A 19,896-nucleotide genomic window follows, 5' to 3' on the forward strand; every position below is an offset into this window, starting at 1 on the left:
ATGCCTCGGAAGCTAGTCCTTGGAGAATGTATCGTTGGTGCATTTTGGTATCCATGTGGTAACGATTGACATAATAGCGTAACACGTGTGTGAAACATGTGCGGTGCCAAAGGAGGGATGCTGATAACTTGCAGGAAATTAGATACAGAACAGCCTGTACTATGGAGAAATGCGTTTGAAAAACGGTCATTTTCCATCTAGCGTTACGCGTTACGAGTCTTTCAAATATAGGTAACTGTCCTTATAACATGTATACGTAATATATGTTCAAAAGTTCTGTTTCAACTGATTGATTCTCACATAAAAAAAGGCACGAGAAATTCCCTAAAAACATAGTTATCCTTTCAAAGATCTTCTAGCCACTATCATCCTAAAGAAATTCAATTCTGACAATTGCAGCTGCGCGTCTTGCATGACTCATAAATGCAGCAATAAACACTACGCGCGTGCTAAGAATGCATATAAATAATTAATCAAATTCAAGACATAATTTATGCACCGCTGTACGCGCGCGTGCAGCAAATAAGTTTCAATTTCTTTCTGTTTCTCTTCGCTTTATATTTACGTATCTTGAAAAACGGAAAACTAGAAAGAAAAAATAATTTAACGACGAAATAAAAGATTATCGCTTTTTCAAAGTTCCGTCTCGCTCTTTTCAAACGAGGCGAATAAATAAAATAGAAAAATTTGTCCAAGGGTTAAGATCGCAAAATTGGATAACATAAAAAGACATTGATAAGCGACATTGAAAAATCATCGTAAAATACGAAGGCAACGGAGAATGCTTGATCGCAATCTGTTTTGCAAGGAGAAATTCTGACTCGACAAATTCTGTGGTTAATCGTGCCACTTTATTTCTAATTCCTTTTGAAAATAAGTCTCGCGGTGTATCGACTATGAAGGTGGATTTATGCGTATTACATATTCGTTCGGAGACGGAACGGTTACGGCTTACGGCATGGTTCCGTTCATTGTCAGACATTTCTATACCGACAACAGTCGGTAAATCGATCGGCATGCCTATGCAGCGCCGATCGACTCCCCAAGCGAAGAGACGTTTGTCTTGGCACTACCGAGCGACCGCTGGCCGTATTGGCGAATACCGACGCGGCCTTACGTCTCACACGCGTGCGGCAAGATATTCCGTGTCGAAAGTTGTCGGAAAGCGTCCAAAGTGTAAACGCGTACATTCGGATAGTACGCGTTATGTTGAGTATCACGATTCGGACATTTTCGATGGAACGACAGATAGACCGGCGATATTGTTTCTCACGTTTCCTTCAATACTTCTTCTACTGCTTAATGAAACGTATGTGTATATGTGTATCGTTCAAAAGCTGTGACACTTACGAGAGATAAATGTGAAAAGATTAACGAACGATATCCACTGTACGACACGAGACGGAGGAATATCCTTATTCTTCGTACCGTTTTCAAGCAGAAACTGACATCTACATTCCGACTCCGTGTCTGTTTGGGCAGAATCACGCCGTAACCGGTAATCGGTTTTTTTTTAATTGCGTATCTGAACGGATAATATAAACGCATCTTAAGGAGTGCGTATCGTATAATACAAGTATTAACTGGTTAATGCTGTGCTGGTCAATCGTCGATACGAAACCTTTAAAACACAGTTATTCCGATAGATCCATGAGCATTTCTTTATTTCGATAGATCTTTTAATAACGACTTTTCCTCTTGCAATCTCTGGAATACGTAGCGATTAGTAGTTCATTCAAACTTCAGACCAACGGCGCATATGGCAAAACTGTACATTAATTAGTTAAATTACAAGAGTAAAGTTATCAAAAATGATATTTACCATGGAAGAAACGAGCCAATTAACGGAATATTCGATGGGTTATTTGAGATTAATAACGTATGTGTTGGAAAATTGTATCAATTGCATCGAATCAAATTCTAAACGCGTATCCTTTTACCGTAAAAAAAAAAAAAAAACGCGAGAAACAAAGATTCGCTGAATCGATCGAACCAGTTTGAATATCACGCGCAGCAATAATGAAAACAACGAGAGGATAAAATTGCCGGTGAACAAGAAGAAACGAGAAATATCTGCTTTATCTGTGTAGAGGTTCGCTTCGTTTAATTAATTAGCAACTCGCCGTTACGAGCAAAGCCCCTGACATTAAGTTTGCTCGAGACATGGCGTTGCGTCGATGGGGTTCACGGTCGAAGAACATGGTCGTTAATTTTTCGTCCACATGGAGTAAGAGACTAGGGTACCACCACCTATCGCACTGTCAATCAAATCGCCGACTTCGTTCTTCCAACGCCTTACGAACGACCGACCCCGTGTAAGGAGAAAACCTACTCGTAAAGATGGAAAATTTCATTTCATACCTTTTATCGGCTATCGTCGATAGCTTTGCGGTTAATGCTGCGCTGTTAATTGACGATCAACGATTAACGAGAAACTGCGATCATCGATTTCGAGATATTTCGTATAAAGCCAGAGCCCAGAACAAGCGAGTCGAAAATAAAAATGTTAACACATTGGATGACTTAAGCCTGTGACCTTCGTGCTGCTGCTGTTTATTGAATCGACCGACCGCCTACTTTCATGCACTTGCCATGATCTCATCTCTGAATTCCTTCTACGGTATGTTTTATTATACATACATATACGTAATACGATGTCTGCAATAAGTAAGTAAATTCCATGCTTAACGAATATCGATATATCGCAGACATTGCTGGGCCCAAGGGTTATTATGTAGGTCATGCTGGAATGTTCTTGTAACGATAACTGCCGCGACGAGATTTACCTCGAAGCATGTATCGAGGCCAAGTTCCATGTAAAGGGATCTCTGGGTACCATGATACATACGTACAATTAGTATATGATATATCTGACCATCTGTAGCGTATCGGTAGATGTACGTATACACACGGGTTTCAAGCAATCAAATATCTCAACATTTATCTATGCGAAACAATATCCAAATTATATTATATCAGTTAGATATAGTCAGGTGTGTGCGTCACAAATAACATTTTAATCTGTTTGTAACGAACGTAAGCAGAAATAATCAGGTTTTAATAATTAACCTTGCATAAGGGAAGATATTTTTAGAAAGTGTAACTCGAAAGAAATACAACCGATCCTGTTTTGACATTGTAAATCGAAAGAAAGTTTGGTACCACGATTTCGCCATATAAATTTTATCTCTCATATAATAAACCATTCTTTTAAAGCAATGTGCTAATCTTGAGAATGAGGTTAAAAAATGTCGTAAAAGTTAGCAGGCAGCGGGAGAAATTACCTTGTTAAAAAGACTGTTTGAATTTAAAACGTTCGTTCCCTTTTCTTTCGTTGCGTAGGGCGTACATGTATATGATAGTAGGTACATAGCTATACATATCTAGACGCCTCGGAGACAGAATGCGGATGTAACGATATTCCTTCCTACGATCTGGCGTCTCGGCGTTTCAACCGCAAAAAATCACGATACACGCCCGTGAAATGAGTCATAGGCGCCAGCGGTTCACGTACACATACCGCGCGGACGATATACGGTGGAAACGGAAAAGTTTCATTATGTTCGTTCGGCTCGTTGACAACGGGACATCGTGATTTATCGTTACGTGAGAAAAACACGAAGGCACGAAGCCTCGAAGGATCGAAGGTTCGTTCAAACAGGCACGTTACTTCTGTCACAAAGTTATTAATAAACACCATTCTGTCATTGCTATCGTGCAGCCATGATTGATCCACCGTTCACGTCGTGCAGCGTTCGCCTTTAAAATTTAAATGCCATTGGAAAAATATCAAGGGAGAAAATTGGACGTGATGCGACACGATATAACTGGTGCAAATTTCGTCGGTCCAATCCGAACGTATAGTCACACCCATCTTAACGATCATTTTGTAAGAGTATTTTGAATCGAGCGCCGGCCAATTCCATCAACCTTTCTTGCTTTTCGAATCGATGTACGATCGAAACTCGATTATTCAAATCACAAGGGGACGATTGAAATCTATTGGTTGTTCGGGTTTCTCATCTTATATTCAAGAAACAGAAATTCGACCTACAGAGGTTGTGTACATATTCATTCCTTATAAGCATATCAAATCGAATTTTAAATAATGAATATTAAATGCAAAGCAAACAAAATGTTCGTCTTTGTTTAAAACACGCTTCGTTCGATAATTTTTTATAGATGAACGAGAATCTGTGTGAATGAAACGTTGTGTGAAATGCGAGCCACGTATGAATAATACGATAGAGATAGAGATAGAGATAGAGAAACGGAGATGCGTAACGAATCAAAGGACGGAAACCGTAGGTCCGAGTGACGAAAACTACGTGCGAGGGACAGGGGCACAGCGGGTCACGTATTATCAACAATAAATGTATGTTACGAAACGATTTTTCGTTGCAAGTAAATATTTATAAGTACGTACAGTATAGGTATATAAGTGTTGGTGCGTGCGTGCGTGCGTGCGTTTTTGTATATGATTCGTCGGACAAGTATGTAATATAAACAATCTACAAGATAGAACTGTAGTCTTATAAAAGCATTCAAACTACAGATATTTAAATTATCGATCTAATTGGACCGCGTCTCGACGTTGCACAGATCACGTCGTAACACGATCGTTTTTAGAGAAACGACTAGTTTACCTGGCTTTCGATTTCACGGCTCAACCCGTTTTGCTCGGGCATCAACGAGAAACGAGCATTCCAAGGAACCATCCAAGTCTTCCGATAAGGTAACGTCGTAGTTTTATCCTAAACTCGAGTATACTCGACACACACAGCAATGATGAAAACTGCACAGAATAAGTAGCTCACTGATACTGATACCGATATAACACAAGCATCGTGAATTCTAAATGTACCACTACACTGGTAGGATCGGTTTTCTTGAAATTCGTAACCGGTCGCATGCGGCGGCTGTTCGGCAGAGAAACGACCGAGACGTCGAACGATCGTCGGTCGACCGAGTTTCTGTCGCGTAGAGTGTCGCAGAGGAAACAATTTCGAGCGGAAGCCGCGCAACAGATTTCCCTAGCTCGAAACGGACACGTTGACAAACCAAGAAAGGAACGAACCGGACAACGCGACGCGACGAAACACCGAACCGGAGAGAGAAACGATACGTACGTCCGGAGCGCGTGGCGTGTGCGCATCGACTGCTAACTTCACCCAACGAGCATCGAGTACGATCTCTTGTCTTTCCATCCTAGTCGCACCGACGCGACGTGCGTGTCCTGCACCCGGTCGACCTTCTCTCTCGCGCTTCTTTATCTCTGCCTATCGTTACGTCTTCTCTTCTCCTCTCTTTCCTATACAGTTTCGTCCAGCCTGCTTAGGTCGCCTGTATCTGTACCATACGAGATATTCGATCTTCCTTTTCCATTACTTTCTTCTTTCTCTACTCGTGCTTTCTTTGTGTCGACAGATTTTCCATCTTTCTTCTCTCACCCCCGTCCACCTCCCACACCCACCCCCGACCCTTTTTAGTCCTTGTTCTACTAACGATAAGCGCTCTTGTGTGTTTCATGCTCGCGCTCCCACGTTGACAGGAAGATGCATCAGCTGTGTTCCGTTCCTACCCCGTTTCACGTAATACATCCCCATTTTCGTGATCGGCCGTTATTCGCGCGTTCGACAATACTGCAATCTGAGTGATACACAGACGTGAAAATTAATTTGATTTTCATAAGAAAAGAACAATACAAGTTTATAGTTTATAGTATGTTGTCTAATCGATCGATTTCCTTCTTTTAAATCTTATATGTAATTGAATTTCTCATTCGTCCATGCATAATGTTAAACGAGAAACGAAAAAAGTTATTCTTCTTAGCGTCCAAGTTATTCAAAAAGAAATGTAGAATTTCAGCCTTTTCGTCGTGTCGATAAGAACGAGCGTTGATAAAAAAGGTCGCTGTGAAACATTTTTCCGACAACTATCTTACATATAGATATATGTATTCTGCAGACATAATAATACATTTCGTCAAGTATTCGTAATTTAGTAATTTGTAAGTTATTACACAATGTTATAAAATACAAGATATAATTATTTATTATCCGTTATTAGTATCGGAGCTTGTCCGTGAAACGACCAGGCCTCCTCTTATATTTTTATTTATCCCTTTCTCCTTTCTTTCGCCGTATTCTTACGGCCGACTTTCGTGCTATTTTCTCGACCAGTTCGTTCTCGCTCGGCGTAATAATAAAATTCTGGACGGAACTCGTGGAGCGAGTGGCACGATCGTAAAAAACACGATCCGCGTGCATTTCGACTTGCAGTAACAAAATACATACCTTGTGATACATAAGTGTATGGTATGTATCGACCACCGTCAAGGATTCGTTACGTAGAACGTTGTCGAACGAATCGTTTTCATGCGATTCATTTTTGCCGTTTTATCAACTGATTCGTAAAACGCAATATTGTACACGTTCGTTAATATAGGAAAACTCCTGTTTCATTTCTATTACACATGGCTGTTTCTAAACCTCGAAACGTTTTAACGACTTTTGTAGTGCGCAAAATACAAATATACAAATATACGCTCTATCATCTTTTCGCGAATGCTACCGAAATACATACGTAAGTATATCAGATTACTTAAATTTACTACTGATTTGCACGCTTTACTTACTGCGTACTATATTTTACGATTAATGATATTCTACTATTTCTAATATATACATATATCGTTTAACATTTTAAGTTAGCAAGTCCACGATTCTTAACTAAACAAAATAAGTAAGTAAATATAATTTCGTGTTACCACGTGGATAACGATCTCGAATTCTTCCCAATTCAGAGCGAATCATAGAAACACCCAATGACTTTCCAGAACCGTAACGACTTGCATAAGTATTAGTTATCGTGGTTGCGACTCGTCCCACAGAGTTTCTGCTCGCAATTTGCGTATTAATGGCGTCCCACGGAGGTAGCGCTGCAATGACTTTAGCGGGTGATAAACGACATTTTACGACCGCCAGCCGTAGTGGTTTCTCCGTCGCGTCGTTGCGATTAACGGTAGGTAAAACATCGATGCACCCTGTGTGACCGCGCCATGTTTCGATACACGCGTGTACATTACCGTACACGCTACGGAGCATCGGTCCATGCTAAATAAGAACGTAACGTGTAATAGGGACGGCGAATCATTTTCATTCTTGCTAGTCGCGTCGGAACAGCGAACGAACATTAAGGAAGGCTACTCTGCTACACAACGCTGCTTTAATTGCAGGCGAGAGAAAAGAAAGAAGGAAAAGAAAAAAAGAACGGTGGAGTCGCTTAAAAATGAATCCAACGTAACAAAGGATGGTAAAATTTTGTTCAGAAAATTATGATATTGGTACTAGGTAACGCAGATAGAGTATTTCAGTGCTAGGAGTAAACGAATAAAGCAAGTATCTAAGTAAAGTAGGTACATATATTATAGGTAGCTATAATATTTTAGTATTAAGTAGTACTTATTTAGTATTTGGTAGTATTCAGTGAGCGATGGCATTGATTCGAAAGAGACGAATTGGATCATTCGATGACACCATCCATCGCTTTCTGACAACGATGTGAGGAATCTTTTTTCTTAATAAAATACGACAGGTACGGTTCCGCGTAGAAGTAAAATTAAGGGGGTTTAAGTAAGTTATCATCTCGGGCGTTTCGAATTTTGCAGTGTTCCAGCGATTTTACGAAATCTGGCTGCAATTAATTCGTCGTTACTAATTATTGCGCGATAACGACGAGTTGCAGAAAGTATGTAAATTATCCAGATGTTCGATCGAGTTATCCGATTATGTTAAATCGTGATTTCTCTGCTTTTAACGGGCGAAAAATTCTTTCTTCTACGAGGAGCAATATTCAAATTGAAGATTGTTTGCCGGAATTTTTCTCTCACGCGTACAACACTGTCCAATACTGGCTATTGTTTCTTCAAAGTCTGTCTCAGCAACGAACCCAATTTATCTTCCAAGTCAGCGAAAACGTAAATAACCGACCAGAAGCGTTTTACGGAGCCAAAGGAACAGCGAATGATACCGGGAAACTTTTAATCGAAAAACTTGGAACAATGCGTTCTCGCTGCTTTTAGCAATAAATGCGATCCGACGAAAGCATTTTATTATTCTGTTCGTTGCGTCGCCTCGGGTCGGTCGAATCTCATAATTTCATCTTACTAGCGATCAACGACTCGGACCACGATTATTTGTTCCTTGGAGTTCAGTGAAAACGCTCGGCTCGTGCGATACGACACAGGTTGTAAAGTTACTTGATTTAACTCGTCAGAATCTTAATTTAGCAGCGCTCTTGACTGTTGCTTTCTTCTTTTCTAATTGGAAAGATAAAAGATCCATTGCGTCGTTTTGATCTTCTAAATATTTAATCCTTAGCCGATATCATTGATCCGTACGATCGTGCGTACGACAGGTTTCAGTTCGATAATCGTGTAGTTGTACCGGTGAAAGATCTTCGAATCTCGATACTGTTCATACGCGTCCCTAATAATCGCAGAAAAATGAATTAAACTTGTACGGCGATAGAGATAAATAACGAAGGATGTTAAACGGAAGCAAGGCTACGAGCGAGAAAGACGAGAGAACATGGATTCTCGTTGGGAAAATATTGGCCCGTGCACCGAGTGTATCGAGAATTTGCAAGCGAAAATACGGCGACGAGACGCAACGCGCGACACGATCCCTCGCGAGAGAGGAAGCCGCGCGACACTGAAGAAAAATGTTGTCGTAAAACCAGCGTAATGAACACGGGGCCGAGGCGAGAAGACACGGGTAGGGGTGGAGCGTAAAGGGCTGTATTACTTCTTTCCGGTCTTGGCCGTGTCGCATATATCGCGCACGATATTATCCGTTTCCGATAAAAGCGTCCCTCGGAGAGAAAGAGGAAACGACAGTATCGTATATATGCGTATCCGTTTTATACCTTTTTCTTGCCGCAAAATGCGCATAGATTCAGTTGCTGCGCCGCAGAAATTTGAAAAGCAGAAATAACGCACTGCGGTGTAAAAATCGTATTTAAAGAAAAGTACTATTTTTAAAGCGATGATCGTTGGACGCGTGAGGCAAATAATAGGAATATTGCAGATGGTAATGTTATTAATTATCAATAAGGTCACCCATATATCCTTAAGCGCATAGTCGATAATCAACGCTTACCTGTATTTCCTAATTAATAATTTCATTCGACTTTACAAAGGAACAACTTCCAAACTGTTTTTTATTTTCTTTTACTAAATTTATAGAGAAATAGCTTGATCACCGGCGATATATCCTAGTTCGGTTGGTCTAGACTATAAGCGGAGAGAAACGGCGCAAGGGATCTGCGTGCAGAAAAGGACGACGAACAAACGTGCAAAACGTCTTTCGATGTTTGTTCCTGCGCATTCACCTTCCAATTGGCAACACGAAATTACTCGGATATGAACCTCTTTTACGTTTCCAGGCCAATCGCGCGGCAAACGTTAGCCGCAAGCTTCGATCTAAACGAGCTTTCGAGGCTTTTCCGAGAAGCAAGCACTCGCGCTAGGACTTGCTTGTTTGCGCAAGCATACAAACCTCTTTTATCAAATTATAAATGGTGAATTATCTTGGTGAAACGTTTCCCAATTATATACATTGTTTTAACAAGGTGAATCGATCCATACGATAGAGAAAATTTTTCAGTGGCAAGCAATTAGTTTCACTTGTTGGAACAAAGTTGAACTATTTTCAAACGCATCTTTTAGATGGCAAACGAAGGGAATTAGGTGTTTCCAGATGTGTGAAATAAATTCGAAAGTGGCCCGGATGAACGCGAGGCAATCGGATTCAGCGATCAAGCGAATAACGGTGAACAAAGGGGAAACGTATAGGCTACGATTTCTAGGCGAAACGGAAACAAAGGAGGATGGATGGATGATTCCTGCTCTTGCCTTGGTATTGTATTAAAGGTAGAGCCAAATGGGGCGGTATCTGAACATCGTTAATTGGCACGTGTTCCAACGTCCCGAGGATACTCGAAGCGTCTGGATACTAACTAGACGCTTCATGCCGTTGCACTGCATTGGCTAGGTTCGATCGCATCGGTGACACGTTCATCGTTCTCCGATGTGTTTTGTTTCCGGTAAACAATGGCTGGCACAATCGGATAAGTTAACTCTGGTTCGGAGGATTGATAACGGTACAGCGAACATTGATGATTCCAATTAAATCCAATATCGAACGATTTACAAGCGAATAAGTATGTATGTCAGTAGGTATACATATATTTGAAGACCGGAAAATTTGTGTAAATTTCACAGTATCGATCGTGATCCCCAAACATGGATTAAAAAAAATCTCAAATTTTGAAAATACCAATACCTATTATTACCGATCGATACCGCGACCACGTAAGGTAGATATATTGGACTTTACTTGACGAATACAGGACACATTCGATAGATAAAGAATCGGTTGGTCTATGATTTAACAAGCACCGATCCCTCGAACGTCGATCCACTCGGCCAAACAATAACCCCCGCTAAGAGCAATAACAACTCTGTTCGAATTCTCGCGATCTTCGCTCGAACGTCTCGCTCGCGGTTATGATCCAATAAACTAGTGTACATTTCCCGTAATTGGAAAGAGCATCGAGCCCTGAACATTTCGACGAATCGCTTGATATTGCAGTCTGGCATTAGGCTGATTCGACCCTGTGTGGATAAAAGGAGATAGCGTGGGACGAATATACGGATGAGTCAGACTTTCAGAAGTTGATTCTCGTTTGGCAATCCATTTATGCTTCGATGTACATTGTTGTACATGTATCCACCCACATTTCACGCGGCATTTCATTCGACGCAAAGCCGTTACCAGCCGCAGAACGTGACTATATTTGCTTAGAAGGTGGTGCATCGAGTAGTTGATTGCACGAGGGCTGCTTACAGAGAGCAAATACGATATCTTCTGAAAAATATTAACTCTGAGATATGATATTGTTGCCGCGTCAGTGCAGCAGGCGTCCGAGTCCATTGGAAAATGGGATAATAAAATGGGGGATGGGGTATGCTTGTTAGAATATGCGAACTAATTAAGACGCGACAGTTCGTCTAAAGATCGTATCGATCATCCGATTCAGACGACCGTACGTAACCTACTATTAACGACTAAATCTGACTCTAAAAAGGACAATCTATGGAAGAAATTGAAAAAATCAGACATTTCACGCGACTGATTAATATTACCGCATCTAGACGGTTAAGTAAATTTTTGTATTTTACCATTCTCTCACAATTTTATATTCTATGCAATCTCTTTATTATTCCGTGCAAATCTTGCAAATATCACTACCAATTTCCTCTTCCAAATTTCATGTTTCGTATAAAACGTATGGAAGGGATAGAGAGAGGGGGGGGGGTGGAGCGGGAGAAATGGAAACAAGGGAAAGAAGATCTGTATCGATTGTTTGGTTAATCGCTGAAAATGGTTCGCGCGAAGGGGAATGCCCTAGAGGCTCTTAAAGGAAAGAAAGATGGAAAAAATAATCGCTTTAATGACGCCTATAGTTAATGCTATCATTGCGTTGCTTGGTTTAATGACGTTGAAGAGCCGCCGTTTTCCTTTGACCGCACGTTTTCTTGAATTCGCAAATGGGTCAACGCGAGACGGCACCGTCACATTCGGCGAGGTAAGGCCAACTCGCTAATTAATGCAGCTTTAGTTGCACACTTGGACAAGAGGAGAGGCTAAACGCGAGGCTTCTTCTACTCTGGACGAAGCGACGCCAGTATCTCTCAACTATGTAAGTATTCGTTAGCCGCTTTAATTCTTTGACCGTCTTTCCTCTTCGATCTTCGGACTCGTGTACTCGATCTTAGTTTATCTTTCATTCCCTTGGCTAACGATTGCCGGGGGTTCGGGCCCGTCGCGTGATCAACCATCGAAATTCGCATACGTCATGTAATTATCGCCTTTAAACTTTCGTACTTTCGTAGCGGTCACGTTTCTCCGTGTAAATTGCAATAAAAACAGTTGACGAGACAATTCCTTGAAAGTTGCCGATTTAATTTTGCAATTAAGTAATTTAAGTAAGTTAATTTTTTCGTCAGAGATTTTGCAGGAATAGAAAGACCACGGTAATATTTTAGCGATCGATATCGATGCGTAGAATATCCGTAAGATAGGTTTGACAACTTGCCATCATACCGTGGCGTAAAAGAGCTTGTGTAACCCAGGATAGGGATTTGTAATTAACTGATAGTTTCCAACATCCCGTAACAAAAATTCATTTCGTTTCGTAATCCCGTTAGCTGTATACGCTCCTTATTTATTGCCGATAAATCCGCTAACGCTACCCTTCGTAAATGATATAACGAATAAACGATATAAACGATCGTTAAGATTACTTAAACGATTAGATTATTTCGTTTAGTTTCGAAGAGTCCGAATTATCGCATGGTAATCGCGAGGAATATAAACGCAGGATCGTAAATCCTCGTAATCGTCTCTTGGTAGAATCTCAACGTTATCATTCTGCGAATATGGATGACAATACCAGTTGGTAGATGTAGTTACGCCCCGTATCCAAGCGGCTGAACGAACTGTAGCATTTTCTTATCTTCTTTACGTGCTTATCGTAATATAATGCTTATCGCCAATATCTCTACTGCATTTTTATATCGCAAACTGTATATATCTAGGTATAATAAGTACACTAACTATACTATGGGCATACGTATGTATGCACATGTACGTAAACTAATTTTCTCCTTTACGTGCCTAAAGTCATTCGCAATTTTCATAAGCTCGAAGATTCAATTGTTGTTATTGTACCACTTCACACGCGCCATGTTATTGCCATTTAAGCCAATCATTTCTATTACGATACGAATAAAGTAAAATAGGAAATCTTCCTCAATTTTCCAACTGCTACTATGTATTTTTTATATGTTATTGGTGCTAATATGTTCTTGGTAAAATTTTTGCGGTGGCCTTTTTACATTCGTCGTCGTTCATCAGGAAAATACGGAAGAAGGCATCCTCGGAAGGTGCAAATACATTGCTCGCCTGTCCTCTGCAATCCCGGCGGCGCGGCGTCTAAATTGCGCTTTGTGTAAATCGTGAAATGCAAATTTGCTCGACTAAGCTTAACGACTCAGGGTCGTTTGGCAGGTAAAGTTTTCGCGTGCGAACATAAAAATGTAGTTGTGTAGGTTGGTAGAAAGTTGTGTTCGATCGGCTACCGAATCCAACGGTCGACCAAGTGGTTGACTGGCAAGCAATTTTCTGGCCCCAGTTGGCCAGAAAGTTGGTCGAACCGTCGATTTAGCTAGTCGAGTAAATTTGCAGTTACACGAAGCGACTTGGTAAAATTTCTCGCTAGTCGACCGCCTACAGTCGATCCGTCTGTAACCGTTCGAAGCCTTAAGTCCTAAGGCCTGTTACTTGTACAAGCAATGTATAGTTTATCGCGCCGACGCGACACCACGGCTCAACTAGAGACCGCTCTCTCTTTCCCTTTCCCACTCTCTTCTCGTTTTTCCTTATCTTTTTTAACGTCGCAATGTCAAAGCGTCCCCTCTAGAATACGATTACGTACGTCTTTTCCTTCGAATTTTCCAACCGACAACATCATCTCGTAGTAACGTACCAAAACCTTGAACACAAATTCTATCATAAAACGATAATTACACCGTGCTGAAAAATCAAATTTCATTATTATAAATTCATCGATATAGGATACGAAATATAAAAGTCCAACGAAATGCGATCGTTGATCGATCGATCGCCGACCGAGTCGAAATTAAAAATTCATTCGTTGCACGATTCAACATGGATCGTGTAATGGGAAAAACGGCGGATTAATCGACAGTCGTTTATTCGCCTCTTCCCCGATGCGTTTTAAAGTCAAAGTTCCTGATACGTCGCGGTGGCGCGCCACGGTTGAATCGCAGAAATTATTCAAATCTGCCCTGGTTCAGAACCCCTGAGGTCACTGTCATTACCGATCATCGTATAGATACAGAGCCACAGGGGTAAACGTAATATTCCAGAACAATCCGCACCTGCGAATGCCAACTATGCCCTTGTCGATCGGCTGCCTATCGATTACCGAAGATTCTCGATAACATTCTTCGCTCGTGATAGATTTCATCGTGGTTCGAACTAAGCGGATTTGACTCGGCCGATTAAACACGATGGACCGAAGGACCATCGAGGACCTCGACGAAGAACGCGAACTTGAATTCATTGAAAAACTAGCGCAAGTGTATTATCTCGCAAAAGATGTATATTATTTATATGGCATTTTGTAAATAAATTCCCAAGCTCCTATTTACTTTGATCTTTGTTTGATTCTTGTTAAGATGAAGCTTTTGTGATCCCGAATGATTATCCGTCATCGAAATATCTAGTTTGGACAACGCGTATAATTATCGCTAGTACCGGCAATTAGACATCGTTGCTATCGTCGGACAACGAGCAAAATCACTATTAAAAGAAGAAAAATGAAAAGGAACTCAACCCATCGAATCGAATCTTTGCATTAAATTCCCCGCTGCGTGTCACGGATCGAGCAGAACGAGGGAGGAGCAACACCGCGAACAATTAACGAGTCTCTCGTGAAATTAGTGCGTCGCGTGTACTTACCATCGAACGGCATGTGCGATTGTTTGTCACGATTTTTCTTTTTTCTCTTTCTTTAGCAAGCCGATTGCTCCTCGCGTTCCTTCTGCGTGAAATCGAGACAAAGACAGAGTGAGGGGGAAGAGAGGGGGAGGGAAGGAGAGAGAGAGAGAGAGAGAGAGACCCGACAGCTCTACGATAATTAATCTCATTAGCGCGGAGGATTCGCGGACTAATGAGATGCCAGCGCACGATCTTGCCACGACGCGACGACACACGTTCCCTGATATTTTTCTTTCTCGCGCCTCTTTGATACAGTCCCCACGGGCCAACCAACCATCGCCCATCTCCAGCCTGATGTTCGCCAGGCATTTTTTAACGAGCAACACGCTGTTCGTTTCAACACGTAATTTTTCTTTTTCCTTTTCCCTTCATCCTCTCGTCGACCGTTGGAAGAAACTTTTAATTAGTCCCAGCGATTTCTCCGATGTTTCACCGAGACGTTCCTAAGCTTCCACGAGTAACCATAGGATCTGCAGCAGTGAGACGCGATGAAAAAAATCGAGCATAGAAGGTAGGATGGAACCGGTCCATGGTTTCATCTTTTTTCACCTTCCTTCTCCGACTTAGAAGACCGGTCTCGGCCCGCGGGCCGCTCTATCAGCGTCTACATTCCGCAACCAGTAGAGCAAAATTCACTTGGCTGGAAGTTGCTGCATGAATCGGAATCGACAACTGAAGAACCGAGCACGCTTAACGTTGGTGAAGGATAGAAAACGGAAGGAAACGCAAGGTTTTGGAAAGCCAGGTGGGGAGAGGACACAAAAAGAGAGCGAGAGAGTGAGAGAACGAGAGAGAGAGAGAGACAGAAATGACCTACAGTGGGAAGAAATGGGTAAGAGACAATAGGAAATAGTAAAAAGGACACGGAGGTTGCCTAACTCCCTTTTCCATTTATTTCTACCGCCAACCGCCTACCCTGTTCCACGGTCTCGCTTCCTCTCTCCAACCCCCAACAAGGAATTTCGCGTTTCTTTAACTATTAAACAGCGTCCTAATACCTTACGGTTTACGGTGACGATATACAGCGATAACTACTGTCACCTAAAATCGTTGCCCTTTTTATCGCGTTGCGAAATTGTTCAGGCGATACGTATACCATTAAGGCGTTCAGGCGAATACCATTAAGAGTACAGCGATATTGTTCTCCGTTTACATTTTCTTTAGTCTTTTTACTTTCCCTCTCGTTGGTTCGTTAATAACTTGTTCACAGTTGAGAATACAGAACGCGTAAAACGTACAGAATAGGTGAAAGGAGTAGGTATTCGCGTGTTCAATGTAATGCATAGAATGGCATTACGATTAGAGGTAAATAGAGAGCATCGACGAAATTCTTTTTGAATGAAACTCTAGTTAAAATATATATAATAACAAATTTAAGGAAATTACGTGGATGTAGATTGGGCGTAGCAATATAAGACGCAGTAAATTCCTATAAATAAAGAAAAATTGGTGTCGATTGGTTCCCAAGCGTGTCATTGCGCGTTATATCGCAAACTTAATTAACGTTCAAACGTTGTCAATTCTATCTGAAATTCTGAGAAATACTAATTTTTCAACTTTCTGTGCTTACGCATTATTTAAGAAGGCTGAATTTAACAAATTTGATCATCTTTCGCGAGTAAATTTTCTTTACTTTTTAAAGTATTACTTAAAGTGTTGTTACTTAAACTGTTACAACAACGAGAAGAAATTACTTTGAGATGAAAAAGTATTTGGCCAACGATTTCTTCGCTGTTCCACCTTCTACATGTTATATACGTGTGTACACAGATTCAGTTAGTTCATAGGCAGAAGCAAACAGTTTCGCGACCCTACCCTACGTACGACCTGTCGTCGAAGTCATCCCCCTGGCACGTTTCCGAAGCTCGCGAAACCCCCGAAACCCCGCGGAGAAGTGTAAATGCACTTTGCCAAACAGCGATAAATATTCTTCTCTTCTCGCTGGAAAATTATCGATGCGTTGACGTTAAACTCTTTCCCCGCGGAAAGCGAATCTCTTGTAATTTTTGACTACCGAGGAGAAACGTAAAGAGTAAAGAGTTACGCCGATCCGTGTGTCTTGAGATTTACTGGGCAAACTTGCCGAATAAGTATAGGGCCGCGGCGTGTCGTTCTAATGCCAACGTCAACTTCGTCTTTACCGCGAAACACAATGTACGTTATAGGATTAAACGGTCGACTACTTTGTCCGTACCGCGCGTGCCAATGGCGAGATTCGATTGCTCGCTTGTCAATAGTGTGCAAAAGTGATTGAAAACTCTGGCCAAGAGGACTCTTCTATAACGTCTTGATCAAAGCAGGCAGTGGTTTACACCCTGCGGCGCGGCGTGTACGGCTACCCTCGTAAAACAAGCTTGCTGCCCTGCGATTCTGCTTGATGCGTTATATGCTCGTGTAGAAGAAAAACGCATGGTTCGTACCGACGTGAGCAAGAAAATGCCATCGAACGGAACAAGTTTATTCGGCCTGAATTAGAAGCTGAACTAGAGGATGAACCAGAGAAATGGAAGAGGCCGATTTTTCGATCAAATGTCAATGCCCTGTTTCCAAACTGATTCTTTGTTATCTCGTTTAAATTACTTTTATGTTGAAATTTCGTAATCCTGTAATTCGGAATCTTTCTCATCGGTAGTTGTACGGTAAACGTTTTACGACAATGGTGAATCCATTATTAACGAAGGAATCGAAGCGACGATCTCTCTCACGTCCAGCGAAATATCGATTAAATATTTCGATATTGTAATAAATGTTTCAAGTATCGTGTGAAATTATTCTCAATTAATTGGTAGTTCAATTTTCTAAACGAGAGCAGCTCTAGATAATCCGTAACGAGAATAACCCGGCTTGTAGGGTTCTCTTTATTTTACAAGTGATGAAACCACCATTTCTAAAATAGATGACGCTCAAAATAACGATAAATGTCGGAAAGGTTTGGAAATTTGATGTAAATCGCAAGATCAGAATCGCAAGATCGAACGTTTGAAGGAGAGGAAAAAAAAACAGGTAACAAGTTAAAAAGCATGCACAAACGAATATTTTCATTAGCCTTGTCGAATCGTTTATTCGCTTAATTATCTTTTATTAGCGAATAATTATTTTATGTAGTCCCGTTAAAAGGAATTTAGCTTTCTTCCAAAACGTCCGCGATTAGTATTTCAAATAGAAAATGCCTACTCGTGAGAGTGTTGGCTGCAACGAGTTCCATGAATGCAGATTACACGGCCGCGTCGAGTCGACAAGATCGCTTCTTTCTCTAGGAAAGTAGATTCATTTCAGAAGAGACAGGAGATAAAAACTTGAATATAGGAAAAGCGTCTTGATAAACCAATATTCCGCGCCCGTATTACCTACGAATATGTACAAACTAATACTAAACTAATTCGACGTAAAACTATTTACTATTAAAAATACAATCTTAAATCAATCAATACGAATTAAAAGTATAATGTTTTATCATGTTAAACCGTAGCGTATCCTATAATAGTAATTTTATCCTATATCCTCGTGTTATTTGTTCTTTTTGTTTATGGCATTTTTCAATTTCTATTTTGAGAATTGGAGTAACTGAAAAAGAAGCGACGCGATGCAGTATCTATCGATACTATTTTTGCAGAATATAATCTGCTGCATTCGTGTACTTGCGTGTACGTAAATGAAACGCGCCAGACGAAGCGCATAGTATTGTATTAACCGTTTCTTATTCAGATAGTAAACTAATCGTAGGTAACGTTTATAGACATATAAGATATAATAGACATATAAGAAGAAATAAGATGGATCTAAGAATAGGCTGGGCAATTTCAAAATATTTTATTATATTTCAGATATCGGACTAGGTTGAAAGCATGATATCCACGCGTTAATTTCAGACGTTAATTTTTGGACAATCGACGTTTCGCCTGTATCACAACCGTATTCGGAACTTAATTCGAACTTGCAATTCATCCTATTCAGATCTCGCTTAAACAGTGCGTGACCCGCAAACAATCGCATCGCGTTCCGCCGTCTTTCAAAATCAACTATGGTCAGTTCGGTTTAATTTTCGGCTGGGCATCGGCAAACTTTATCATTGCATTAATTACCGTGCGCCCTGGCTCGTGTTTGTTAATGTTGCACCCTCTCGCGCGCATTTGTTTACAGGCAGGAGTAAACGTTGCGGTTCGCATAATAATCTGCGTATCGCGTATTTATGAACGAATCCGTGCAAGTTTCTCCGTTTCCAGGAAACGACGATATTTCACGATATTTCCCGATATTTGCCGCAGGAGAACGGTATTCACGGAATCTGACTTCCGTTTCTAGGTGACGATAGTAGCTCAAGTTTGAATATCTCATGATCTAATGGAAGGAAAAGGGCCTAAGAAACATCAACTTAACTATAGACAATGTTGCGAGAGCCGAGGCGCTGTCGGGTCTATTAAGGTGTCCTCGGTCTTTACAAGTGCCTAGTTTCGTTAGAAAAAACCTACCTGACCCTGGCTACGAGCGTCTGCGGAACACGTGTGCTTGGGCCTAGCAAAAGACAAAAGAGATGCGACAACGGCCAGAGAGTTAGTTGAGAAGTAGAGTGTGAGTCGACGTACGACGATATTGTAGTCGGTCCTGTTGTTATCGAGTATCGCTTATTAAACTACTCTAAACTCTAAATCTACCATCATCACTTGTCCTTACTCTAAGAATCCATACGTTACTACATCTTTGTCACCCATGTACTATATTCTTATACACTTTATAGAGAGAAATTTCCATAATTTTCAAAGTGACCTTGTTGCATCTCGAAAGAAACACTTGGTCTTAAAAGTCAAGGATCAGCCGTCAACCGTTAAACGTGGAGCAAACGCAAAACGTTCTGTTTACACGTTCGTACCGAGTTTAAAATCACGTTGTTCGAAAATGGTTTGCCAATGGTAGAAAGCGGGGCGCGAGAACGCAGCAATTTGTAGCGCACCGCTAGCCCAGGGGGAAATCACTGGCTTGTGTATACCTTATGCACAACCGTAGGGGGTGGAGCACGATGGTGTACAGTACATCGGTGTATGCACCGTACACCCCGGACCGCGGAGGCGTTAATAGCTGAAGGTGGCTACCGGCAGTGCTTAATATGATTGACAGCACGAGCGTGGCTATGGCATATTTAGTGCGGCCAAACTCGCTTCTATAACGCGGTTATCCCAAGTTTAATTACTCTAACAGATATTCCGGAAACGTCGATAGCGTTTGGCCGGTGAATATTCCGCGAAGAATG

General features: G+C 41.2%; 1 protein-coding gene across 9 annotated transcripts in view; it reads right to left on the reverse strand.

Annotated features, from left to right (window-relative positions):
- Positions 1 to 19,896, reverse strand: part of LOC117206129 (guanine nucleotide-releasing factor 2) — a 56,430-nt gene that overhangs the window by 20,157 nt on the left and 16,377 nt on the right. Inside the window, exon 1 of one of the 9 annotated variants that reach the window (XM_033445173.1) lies at positions 4,647 to 4,828. The exons of the other annotated variants lie outside the window; for them this stretch is intronic. The gene's annotated coding sequence lies outside the window, so the exon portion shown is untranslated. Of the gene's footprint in view, positions 1 to 4,646; positions 4,829 to 19,896 lie in introns of those variants that run through there. 9 annotated transcript variants of the gene reach the window in all.

This window comes from Bombus bifarius, unplaced genomic scaffold, assembly GCF_011952205.1.
Source record: "Bombus bifarius isolate JDL3187 unplaced genomic scaffold, Bbif_JDL3187 scf7180000007996, whole genome shotgun sequence".
Lineage (NCBI taxonomy): Eukaryota > Metazoa > Arthropoda > Insecta > Hymenoptera > Apidae > Bombus > Bombus bifarius.